Genomic DNA, 13,764 nt, shown 5'->3' on the forward strand with positions numbered 1-13,764 from the left:
CCGGTTGAACCGGTTGGCTGTCCAGTTCGGTGTCCGGTCCGGTTATGAAAACATTGGTTTTTGGTCATCGAAAACTGAAACTAGACCGTTGAAAATTGAAATCCAACAAAACCAAACAATTAACAATGGTTAGGTTCCGTTTTCGTTTGTACATCAACATTAATGGCTTCATGGTTACATACGAAACAACGAGCACCCGTGAATCTATAACGTGATTACCAATGTCTGTATTTCCCGCTGTATCATGTGGGCACCCGTCAAGTAGAATTGAAAACATAAGGGCAAACTTGGTGCCCCATTCTAATACGTTACCCACCCAATCGCGCGTTTTGGCAGGTGTAAGTAATTCTTATCTCATGTATCTATTTTTAAACTATAATCTACCAACTCTTTTTTTGTTACTATTCTTGTCTTTGCTTCTACTTCTAGAACCACATGTAAGTCTTAGTCTATGCTCATCAGGCTATGATTGATAAGATAACCGCACATTGCTATAGGAAAAGAAAACTAGACTTCAACATTAGCAAAAGGGAAAGAAAACAAAAAAATTACGTCCATATCAAGAGTTGTCAGTTATAAAATCCTGTATAAGATGACAAACAGATGCATATGAGGAACCGCCTTCCACCACTACGGATCTACTCATCTCACTCATCTCATTCACTTTTGCTCTAACTTCTTTATTCTCCATCACTCGCCTTATCCCACTTTCTATCTCCTCACCTGTCACAATTACTGTATTAGCTTTTGGATTTGACAAATCTAGCATATAATCCAACTTTATCTCCACCGCTAATCCCAACTCCACCACCATTTTAAACGCATTCATATGTTGCTCTGCATACAACGGCCATGTTGCTGACGGTACCCCCGAACCATAAACTCTCCAACAATGAGTTCCACCCACAGTGTGACACAAACCCTCCCACTGCACCATGACCCAACACCGCTGTTTGTGGGGCCCACCCAATCACTTTTCCTATTCCACGTGTTCGCTCCAAAAACCCTTCTGGTAGTACCTCACTTGGATCCTCGTAGTCGCTCGGGACCCTTGATGTTTGATCTGACGGAGGTCGGCGTAGGGACCACACGAAATGGTAGCCACTCTGCTCTAAACCACGTGCTATCTCCTTCACTTGGACCTCATTAAAACTTCCCATACTTCCGAAACACAAAAAGACAACCGTGGAAGGCGGCTGATTATCCAACCACTTAAGGACCTCATGATCATCAAACGGTTTCCTGACACCGGACCCACCTTCTAGGTTGAGTATAGGTCCCACCGGATACACCGGCGGGATGCTGATGTCAGAGGACAACGACTCCACCGCATGTGTTTCTAGTTCCAAGAATGTATTAACCATGATTGCTTTGACCTCTCTAAGTTTCCGCAGCGTCCCTAAAAGAAAGTCCAGTTCGTCTCTAGTCCTGACACAACTCCAGAACACTTTGGTGGGCACCGGTTTGACAAAGCTTGGGACCAATATCTCAGTATCTGAGTTGCGAAGCTCAATAAAGTCTTTGTTTAGATCATCACCAAGTGTCTGGATATAAAATACAAAACCAAGAAAAGTAGCATTAGAAGTGAAGAACACATAGGTTGGAACATTAAACTCATTAGCCACATCTATCATGCTAGTGCAAAACATGTCAACGACAAACCCAACAATCCGACCCGAACCCGATGCACTTGTCATGTCAGCCACAACTTTTCTGACATATTTGCAGTGACTAGGGATGAATTCAGTGAAGAAAGACGTGGGCGATTTGGGATCAAGAAATGATGGGGTTTCGTCCTGAGGGAGTTGAATGAAGGATATGCGATCATCCATGGTGTTTTTAGCTAATGATTCTATGTAGGCAGTGATAGCAGAGCCAGAATTTGGACCAGGAGGTTTGATGACAAGGACGGTTATGGCGAGATGTTGATCACGATTCACAAGTAATTTTGCGATCTCTACGGTTGACATGATATGTCCAAGCCCCGGGGAAGGGATGAATATCAGCTTTGCAACTGTAGTCTCCATATTTGTTTTGGTTTATTTGGAGTTTTCACTTATATTTTATACACCATTTCTTGTAGACGATACCAATCAGCTGATGTCACGCTGAAAGTTATGTCCATTTTATTTTATTACCTAACAATAGAGACCAATCAAAGAGAATTAGCATCATCTTCAATCTAAAAAATAAATAAAACAAAATAAAGGACAAAAACAAAAAATTCAGCTGGGGCCATCCTTCATTTCACACACACATATATATATATACACACACACCAATGTTTTAAAAACCGGTTTTTTACTCGTATCGGATTAGGCCAAAAAATGGTATAACCGGTTCAACCGGGAGGTTAGTTTACCTTAAAATTTTCTATAAATACAACTTTAACTCCAAAAATAACCCAAAAATAAATGATTTCATAACAAAAAATGATCCAAAAGTTAATCCATATTAAAATAATAATACAAAAGCACTCAATTTAAAAAAAACAATCCTATAGTTTACACGTTTGAATATTAATTGTTGGGTTAAAAGTAATTTGGATAAAATATGGGCTGCAAATATAAAATTTCTTGGATATAAAACCGGTTTGCCGGTAAAAACCGGTATTTTAGAAAAAACCGCCGGTACGATGTTCTAGCAAACCCGCTAAAAATACCGGGCTCAAAATACCGGCATGCTGTGCGAAATCCGGTTTAACCGGTTCAACCGGCCGGTTTAAACCGGTTTTTAAAACACTGATATACACACATACATACAAGAGAAAATTACCAAAAGTGACCCAAAAGTGAAATTGAACTGGTTGAATCCCTGTGGTACCAAAAGTGACCCAAATGAGTCATTCCGTTATTTTTATGTTAACAACACTGTTAAAATGAGGGGTAATGTAGTATTTTCAACCTATAACACAATAATAATACATATTTAAAATGCAAAAATAGATCAGTATTTACATCTAACAGATGAAGATGACATGCCTGAATTCCGGTGACCATTGGCTTTCAGGCGACACATCTAGTAAAGGCATAAAATGGTCATGAAAGCTTAGAACAGGTAATCCTCGCTCCTTCAACCGGTGCTCACTTTTAAACCAGAACAAAACCGGCCTTTTGTGGTGGTTGTCGTTTCTAGACTTGACCGGAAATCCAACCGCTATATGGTGGCGACAGCGAACGGAGTATGGTTAACTTCTGTGGCAGTGAACGAAGTATGGCGACAACATAAGTAACGGCGGCGGCTAGGGTTCCGCCTTACTCGCCGGTTCAGAAGACGGTTTTCAGAGAAAGAAGCAGCAACGACGATGACTGAACTAGGGTTCCGCCCATAACCAGGTTCCGGCGAGTAACCTCGATTCTCAGGTGGCGAATGGTGAGGCTCCATGCTCAAATGACGGGGGAGGAAGTGATGGAACCCTAACTTCTTTGCGTTTATCAATTTTTCCATCTTCTCTTCGGTTGATGGAGATGGAAGATGAGTTTCAATTGATGGAAATGGAAGATAAATTGTTTGTGGCTTGTGGGTGGTGACGGTGGTAGTGGTAACAGGGGCTATGGTGGAGATGGAAAATGAGTTGGTAGTGTGGACCCAAATTTATTATTTTAACTATTATTGTAATTTTAAATAAATATTATTATTGTGTTATAGGTTGGAAGGGCTACATTATTGCATATTTTAACAGTGTTGTTAACAGAAAGATAACGGAAGGACTAGTTTGGGTCATTTTTGGTATCACAGAGATTCAACCAGTCCAAAAAAATTTTCAGGGACTCAATGTGACTCTGCCCTGCAACCACAGGGATAAAAACAATAATTTTCTCTATATACAATTAGAGTTTCATACATGGTTGTAACTTAGGCTTAAGTGGCTGTACTCATTTTTATATCTTTTTCTTAACTCAATTTTTTTACTTTTAACTCTCATAATTTTACAACTTCTAACACCTTTTAATTTTCAACTTTGATCTCTTATACTTTTCATCTTTTACAATTTTTCCGTTTTACGTTTTGATCTAAATTTTGCAAGTTAGCACGTCACAACGTGCATGTGTGATTTAACGTTTTTACGCCTATTTTTTTCTTCGTTTAACAACACCGTCATAATGCACAGTTCCTAGATTAACTTAATTATTTTTTTCTACGTTTACGTTTCGGGTGCGTGGTTCAACATATTTACGCTTACTTTTCTTTCGATTTTACTTTTTTCATTTATTATTTCTTTTTTTATACAAACGTTTTCGGTGTTGGTGGTAGATGGCAATGGCAGTGGCGTGGCATTGGCGCTACTTGGCATGGTTTACGCCCCGCCACAACGCGAGGGTTTTCTTAATGGTTCACGAAAGTTGCCGCAGAAGATGGGATAGTGACCAAAGCGGTGGCGATGCTGACTTCATGTTTTCGAGTGAAGTGGACGCTTAAATAAACGATTTTACACCACCGCCACAATTTATGTTTATAATATGGTTCATGAAAGTTAACAGTTTTTTACAACCCCAATAGCAGCGTGAGGGGGTGTGAATGCTAGTTTTATATAAGACATAAAACCATGTGTAGTGGATGGAGCCCCTAAGGGGGCGTTATGCGTCATGTGGTGTCACGTTACTATAGAGGCTTTATGGCTAAAATGGATGTAGTAGATGAAGACCCAACAATCATTAACTATTTATTATTTTATTATTATTATTTATCAAAAAAAATAACAAATAAAAAACCCATCAATCAAAACCAACCCTTCCTCTCACCCGGTGCTGTGTGAGAAGCCCCCTTCCCCCTGGCGCCCATAGCGTCCCGGGGGTGGTGTTCCCGACGCTATGGGTCGCTATGAATGTAAGAAACGCCCCACTAAAGATAGTCTAGGAGTGAACAAAGAATATCATTCAAAACTTGCCTGTTGTTTTCACATGATATCATCAAAATGAGCGGTCTACAAGTTAGGTACCTGATACATTTGACTAGATTATAAAAGATAATGTTTAGTAATGAGTAGGAAAAAAGGGAAGAAAGGCAAATTGATCATTGACGTGAGATGCACATGAAGGATTTTAGAAACATCAAAAGTGAAGCTAGGATCCCAATTTTAGAATTCGTTGAGGCTCCTAAAATTGTTGAACCGATCCTAGGTTGAATTTATACACATATACTTTATATACGTAATTAGCTTTTAGCCCCATTATTCAGTTGTTTTTTCTTCTTTTTTTACATTTGTCATATTTAATACTGTGAATATATTTTTTTGAATTTTAATTTAATTTATTTTAAGGATGTTTGTAATAACCTTGTACCTATGTTGATACATTTATGTTTGGTTATGCTCATTTTTAGATAAAAACGTTGAATGAATCATCTACTTAATGCTTTATACTTGTTAGCTTGTGTTAATTTAAATGTGTTTATTTATATTCGTTTATGTTTGTTTGTGTTTGTTTACGTTTATTCATATATGCTCATTTAGTTCGTTCACCTTTGTTCAATTATGTTCGTTTACATTCATTTATGTTCACGAATTGTTCATTTAAATTTTAAATGTACGAACTTATAGGCTTAAGTGGCTGTACTCATTTTTATATCTTTTTCTTAACTCAATTTTTTTACTTTTAACTCTCATATTTTTACAACTTCTAACACCTTTTAATTTTCAACTTTGATCTCTTATACTTTTCATCTTTTACAATTTTTCCGTTTTACGTTTTGATCTAAATTTTGCAAGTTAGCACGTCACAACGTGCATGTGTGATTTAACGTTTTTACGCCTATTTTTTTCTTCGTTTAACAACACCGTCATAATGCACAGTTCCTAGATTAACTTAATTATTTTTTTCTACGTTTACGTTTCGGGTGCGTGGTTCAACATATTTACGCTTACTTTTCTTTCGATTTTACTTTTTTCATTTATTATTTCTTTTTTTATACAAACGTTTTCGGTGTTGGTGGTTGATGGCAATGGCAGTGGCGTGGCATTGGCGCTACTTGGCATGGTTTACGCCCCGCCACAACGCGAGGGTTTTCTTAATGGTTCACGAAAGTTGCCGCAGAAGATGGGATAGTGACCAAAGCGGTGGCGATGCTGACTTCATGTTTTCGAGTGAAGTGGACGCTTAAATAAACGATTTTACACCACCGCCACAATTTATGTTTATAATATGGTTCATGAAAGTTAACAGTTTTTTACAACCCCAATAGCAGCGTGAGGGGGTGTGAATGCTAGTTTTATATAAGACATAAAACCATGTGTAGTGGATGGAGCCCCTATGGGGGCGTTATGCGTCATGTGGTGTCACGTTACTATAGAGGCTTTATGGCTAAAATGGATGTAGTAGATGAAGACCCAACAATCATTAACTATTTATTATTTTATTATTATTATTTATCAAAAAAAAATAACAAATAAAAAACCCATCAATCAAAACCAACCCTTCCTCTCACCCGGTGCTGTGTGAGAAGCCCCCCTTCCCCCTGGCGCCCATAGCGTCCCGGGGGTGGTGTTCCCGACGCTATGGGTCGCTATGAATGTAAGAAACGCCCCACTAAAGATAGTCTAGGAGTGAACAAAGAATATCATTCAAAACTTGCCTGTTGTTTTCACATGATATCATCAAAATGAGCGGTCTACAAGTTAGGTACCTGATACATTTGACTAGATTATAAAAGATAATGTTTAGTAATAAGTAGGAAAAAAGGGAAGAAAGGCAAATTGATCATTGACGTGAGATGCACATGAAGGATTTTAGAAACATCAAAAGTGAAGCTAGGATCCCAATTTTAGAATTCGTTGAGGCTCCTAAAATTGTTGAACCGATCCTAGGTTGAATTTATACACATATACTTTATATACGTAATTAGCTTTTAGCCCCATTATTCAGTTGTTTTTTCTTCTTTTTTTACATTTGTCATATTTAATACTGTGAATATATTTTTTTGAATTTTAATTTAATTTATTTTAAGGATGTTTGTAATAACCTTGTACCTATGTTGATACATTTATGTTTGGTTATGCTCATTTTTAGATGAAAACGTTGAATGAATCATCTACTTAATGCTTTATACTTGTTAGCTTGTGTTAATTTAAATGTGTTTATTTATATTCGTTTATGTTTGTTTGTGTTTGTTTACGTTTATTCATATATGCTCATTTAGTTCGTTCACCTTTGTTCAATTATGTTCGTTAACATTCATTTATGTTCACGAATTGTTCATTTAAATTTTAAATGTACGAACTTATAGGCTTAAGTGGCTGTACTCATTTTTATATCTTTTTCTTAACTCAATTTTTTTACTTTTAACTCTCATATTTTTACAACTTCTAACACCTTTTAATTTTCAACTTTGATCTCTTATACTTTTCATCTTTTACAATTTTTCCGTTTTACGTTTTGATCTAAATTTTGCAAGTTAGCACGTCACAACGTGCATGTGTGATTTAACGTTTTTACGCCTATTTTTTTCTTCGTTTAACAACACCGTCATAATGCACAGTTCCTAGATTAACTTAATTATTTTTTTCTACATTTACGTTTCGGGTGCGTGGTTCAACATATTTACGCTTACTTTTCTTTCGATTTTACTTTTTTCATTTATTATTTCTTTTTTTATACAAACGTTTTCGGTGTTGGTGGTAGATGGCAATGGCAGTGGCGTGGCATTGGCGCTACTTGGCATGGTTTACGCCCCGCCACAACGCGAGGGTTTTCTTAATGGTTCACGAAAGTTGCCGCAGAAGATGGGATAGTGACCAAAGCGGTGGCGATGCTGACTTCATGTTTTCGAGTGAAGTGGACGCTTAAATAAACGATTTTACACCACCGCCACAATTTATGTTTATAATATGGTTCATGAAAGTTAACAGTTTTTTACAACCCCAATAGCAGCGTGAGGGGGTGTGAATGCTAGTTTTATATAAGACATAAAACCATGTGTAGTGGATGGAGCCCCTATGGGGGCGTTATGCGTCATGTGGTGTCACGTTACTATAGAGGCTTTATGGCTAAAATGGATGTAGTAGATGAAGACCCAACAATCATTAACTATTTATTATTTTATTATTATTATTTATCAAAAAAAAATAACAAATAAAAAACCCATCAATCAAAACCAACCCTTCCTCTCACCCGGTGCTGTGTGAGAAGCCCCCCTTCCCCCTGGCGCCCATAGCGTCCCGGGGGTGGTGTTCCCGACGCTATGGGTCGCTATGAATGTAAGAAACGCCCCACTAAAGATAGTCTAGGAGTGAACAAAGAATATCATTCAAAACTTGCCTGTTGTTTTCACATGATATCATCAAAATGAGCGGTCTACAAGTTAGGTACCTGATACATTTGACTAGATTATAAAAGATAATGTTTAGTAATGAGTAGGAAAAAAGGGAAGAAAGGCAAATTGATCATTGACGTGAGATGCACATGAAGGATTTTAGAAACATCAAAAGTGAAGCTAGGATCCCAATTTTAGAATTCGTTGAGGCTCCTAAAATTGTTGAACCGATCCTAGGTTGAATTTATACACATATACTTTATATACGTAATTAGCTTTTAGCCCCATTATTCAGTTGTTTTTTCTTCTTTTTTTACATTTGTCATATTTAATACTGTGAATATATTTTTTTGAATTTTAATTTAATTTATTTTAAGGATGTTTGTAATAACCTTGTACCTATGTTGATACATTTATGTTTGGTTATGCTCATTTTTAGATGAAAACGTTGAATGAATCATCTACTTAATGCTTTATACTTGTTAGCTTGTGTTAATTTAAATGTGTTTATTTATATTCGTTTATGTTTGTTTGTGTTTGTTTACGTTTATTCATATATGCTCATTTAGTTCGTTCACCTTTGTTCAATTATGTTCGTTTACATTCATTTATGTTCACGAATTGTTCATTTAAATTTTAAATGTACGAACATTAACCCGAGTTTGTATCATAGAGCATTAATATCAAGAACTAAATCAGACATGCTTTTATAAATTTAAGATATCATAGTATGTTAGTAGTCAACCACCAATAACAATCGTTGTAGGCCTGTAATCAAGGTTGGCGTGGTGGTGGTGGTTGATGAAGATGAAAACAGGTTGACCGGATAGAGTTTTATAAATAAAAGAGGAGGTAAGAGGCGACCAGATCTGAACCGGTGGCTGATTAACCGGTGTTATTTGGTGAATCAAGAGAAATCCAACAAAGAAGGGGCGGTTGATGTAGGTGACAGTGGTGGTTGATGCATTAGGGGGGGGGGGGGGGAGTTGACGATGGTGGGTGGTAATTATCGAAAGTTAACCATTGATGAAGAGGATAGAATAGCAACAGAGATAAAAGGGTTTTACAAATAAATAAGATGTTATAATCCGTTTGAGGGCTATTAGGGTTTGGTGAGACCCATGACCTCGAAACTTATTGTTTGATGATGAAAAAATTTCACAAATAAATGAGATGTTCTAACCCACTCGAGGGTTATCCGAGTTTGGTAAGACCCATGACCCGCTCATTTTTTTAAAACTTAAACAGGTTAAACGCATAGAATTTCACCATTTAAAATTGAAGCAATCTGGTGGACCCATGTGGGAGGGAGCGATCAGATAACGACACCTAGGATATTTTAGTAGTCAATTATATAGAGTATATACAATTGTAATAATCTTTATTCTTTAACAAAAAGATAAAATTATATATTTAAACTATTGTATGTGATCACAGGTATATAGGGTCGTCTTTTGCCACTGGGTTACCCTAGGTAGCCGGGCTTTATTCGTTGGTCGTTCAAAAAAATAAATGAAAATATTATTGATTTTTAAAATTTAATAGATCGTATTTGTTGGAATAATTGGATCAAGAACACGATATTTTGTAAGAACTTCCCACGACTCTTTCAATTACTTACGCGATTTACACTAGTTCATGGAATTGTACGATTTTCTATTACGTATATATTTAAACTTATGTGATACTCACCAATTACTTGTAGTTGACTTTATTCTTATACATGCTACAAGTAAAATTATTAGGTTATCAAAATAATGGATCAAGATGCAAGTTGCTAGTTGTTTTTTTTATTTCCTTGTGTTTTCATATTTTCAAACTTGTGTATGTGTTGTTTTAAATTGATTAATGATAATACTGCTACTTAATAGTGTCACATGTGTTTTAAGCAACCTGTACGTCACACTCAGGCGTTTCCGATTAAGCCGAGGTGTTACACGAGATCCGAATGTTGGAGATTTCCACTAACTAATAACACGGATTGATCCGAGTGAAGTTGTGAGATCCATCTAGAGGACCTACAAGTTTCTTTCCTTTGTTTTTTGAGTAGAAGAAAGTTTTATTTTCAAAAGAGTTGTGTCTTGACTCTTATTTGGAGAAATGGGTAAAGTGACCCTTTTATAGAGTCCTCATTTCTCAAAGACTTACAAAATGGGTAAAGTTTTTTCGGGACCCTTTTGTAGGTCCCAAAACCAGATCTGACAACGAATGGATTTTGTTCTTGAAATCGTTCAATACGGGTGCGGTAAATCAAACGATCGGACAAAAACAAATAAAGATAATAAGTATAGTGAGCGACTCCGTAATCGGTTAAAAGATTTACAATATTAAGAACGAACCGATCCCACCCAAGGTGAGCTCCCCTTGGGTTGGTGATTTACCCCATACGAAACACACTCTAAAATGTAGACAATAAAGACATATTTGTAGCAAAACACATATTCTAGAAGATCCCCTCCCCGTTGAAGCTAAACTCGTGCACCGAAGCTCTCAACTCGTGTCCGGATTTCTCCCCCACTTTAATTATTAACTTGACCATAATATATTTAACGAGTTTCGCCATATTAATATTGCAAGTCACAAATATTGGCTTTACAATCACCCCTTGACTTGTGATATCAACTTTGTCAAACCGTGTCGCGCATGTTCACAATCACCCGATAAACCGAAACCTCTTCGTTTCAATTCACCCCCTCAAGGTATGACCCACCTAATTCATTCATGAAGAAATTCCCGCTTCTTTATCCATTCTCTCGGATCTTGAGCAATATAGGTTGAGAAGAGCTTGAATATCTACAAATCGATTTCGAGTTACCGAATTCAACGGTCAAATGACAAAGCTTATTAATTAGTTCGAAGTTCACCTTTCGGATCCAACTTCTCGAACGCCTTAGAAATAACAAGCTTTGAACACGGTTAAACAATGACGAAAACCTGAGCAAGTTTGACTTTCTTCAGTTTGGTCAACTCGAATAAAAATCACCTTAAAAAATCTTTACAGCCAGATCCAAGCAGCCCAAAGCATATGTTCATTTCTTCATACCTTTATACAACCCAAAGATAATTAAAAGCAGCAGCCCATAGTGGAATTTAATGAAAATGCAGCCCATAGAGCCTCAGCGCATATTTATTTTGATCAAGCCCAAGAGAAGAATTACTAGCCCACATTTAATAATAATAAAAAAAACACCTGGAGAAAAATAAACAAACCCTAGATGTAACATGTCAGCCGCCAATCAACAATGAAGCACCGGTGACCTACTAACCGGTCGCCGGAAAGCTGCCGGAGATAAATGATGACAGCCACTTGAGCACTACACCGCCACCGGAATTATTCCAGCAACCATTAAAACACCACCTCCTAAGAACAACCACTTCCATCTTTGTCGGGAAAACGAGTCCACATCTTCACCCTCCATAAGCCGTCGCCTCACTCCACCGGAAAACCATGTTTCACCGGAAAACCGATCTCTTGTGACAACAAACGTAATCCGACGGTCTTATTGCATGTTCAGTCCGTCACCACCACCCATGGTCACTGTCTGCCAGATCTACAAGACGAACTTCTAGCACGATTATTTCCAAGATCTTCAAATTTTATTTTCAAAACTTCAATGGGTCTTCAAGAAATTAACGTCTCAGTTCGGGTAATCATGGAAATAGAACCCGAATATCAAGAACAAAGTTGAATCCGTTGATTCAAACCTGCTCTGATACCATTTGTAGGTCCGGAAACCGAATCTGACAACAAACGGATTTTGTTCTTGATAACGTTCAAGACGGGTGCGGTAAATCAAACGATCGAATGAAAACAAATAAAGGTAATAAGTATAGTGAAGGACTTTGTAGTCGGTTAAAAGATTTACAATATTAAGAACGACCCGATCCCACCTAAGGTGAGCTCCCTTGGTGGGTGATTTATCCCATACAAAACACACACTAAAATGTATACAATAAAGACATATTTATAGCAAAACACATATTCACCTCCCCGTTGAAGCTAAACTCCAGCACCGAAGCTCTCGTTTCGTGTCCGGATTTCTCCCCCACTTTAATTATTAACTTGATCATAATATATTTAACGAGTTTCACCATATTAATATCATAAGTCACAAATATTGACCTAAGATGAAGCCAAAGTAACTATGAACTTCATATTAGTAGAAATGTTTGTATCCTTTAATAAAATAATAATAATAATAATTGCCTTCCAAATTACAATTTGTATACATTAGGCATTGGTGATTCATATCAAGTTAAAAGTAGTCAAGTTTTCATTATTAACTGAATCATTGTGATTTCTTTGAAAAAACTACATAATTTCGTAAGAAAAATCAATTTCCAACAAAAAAGTTTTTTTTTTTTCAAATAAAACTCTATAATGGGTTTATTTTATTTGGGTGTTGAATCCATCAAGTTTACAATCGTTTAAAAGATAGAATTCGCTATCATCACCATCTTCATCAATAAAAACATAACCATTTTCATTTCCTACAAAATAAAATAAGAAGTTTTAGTTACTAATAATCATAATATACTAAAACAGAGCGATGAAAATTGGAAACCCACTAGGTTATAATAAGGATTTAAAAATGAAAAATCAAATTTGAACATGGATATAAAATGGTTCATCGGTATATATCGGTAATACTGGGTTTTTTAAATATGTTTTGCATCTTTAAAAGTTATTAATTTTGAAGGAGTTAGATTAAGGTTATGAACTTTTAAATTTACAATAATGTATAAATATGCCTAAGATTTGTCTTGAGACTTCTTATACCTAATTTATTACATTAGTTTTAGTCTTGGCCTATTAAGATTGTTGTGACACACAGACATATACATATATATATAGAGAGAGAGAGAAGATTGTATAGGTATTTTCAAAGGGGTTAGTGTATATTTTTGTCTTGGGTGGTCTTAGCGGCCTTTTTACTCTCTCTTTGTAGCTACTGTAGTTATATGCTAATATCCTTTGCATAGTTATCAATGGATAAAATTACAGATATTTTCCTTTATGTCTGTACCAAATTTTATACATTGTTTTTTATATTCAAAATTGATCTGTTTTATTCTTTACATTTACAAATCCAACAACATTTGTCTTTTAGCCCTTATCCAGTTAGTTTTTCTCGTTAAGTTAAGTCATATGCATTGCACATGATGGCAATTTGATCATTTTATCTAATTATTTAAAAAATAAATAATAAATAATAATAATAATTAACAAAACATTTTAGCTATTTATTTAAGGGATGTTTACATATATCCCCTCCCTAACTTTCTTTATTACATATTTCCCCAATGCTAATCCTTAAATTACATATTTCCCCTTCTAGTATTTAGTTACCATTTTACTCTTTTACAGTTATATGTAAATGCCCCTATGTTTATTTGAGCTCAACTGAATTTTTTGTAATTTGACATTTTGACTTTGATACTTTTTTTATAGTGCCTTTTTCTTATTGTAATTAATAAATCAATTTAAATAAACTTGTTTCGTAATCTACATACAGA

General features: G+C 36.0%; 1 pseudogene; it reads right to left on the reverse strand.

Annotated features, from left to right (window-relative positions):
* Window positions 1–559: 559 nt before the first annotated feature.
* LOC143601290 (anthocyanidin 3-O-glucosyltransferase 2 pseudogene) lies at window positions 560–2,057 on the reverse strand (annotated as a pseudogene).
* Window positions 2,058–13,764: the final 11,707 nt, after the last annotated feature.

This window comes from Bidens hawaiensis, unplaced genomic scaffold (genome assembly GCF_021521415.1).
Source record: "Bidens hawaiensis isolate Kalapana, Puna unplaced genomic scaffold, B.hawaiensis_p1.1 tig00056008_1, whole genome shotgun sequence".
Taxonomy (NCBI): domain Eukaryota; kingdom Viridiplantae; phylum Streptophyta; class Magnoliopsida; order Asterales; family Asteraceae; genus Bidens; species Bidens hawaiensis.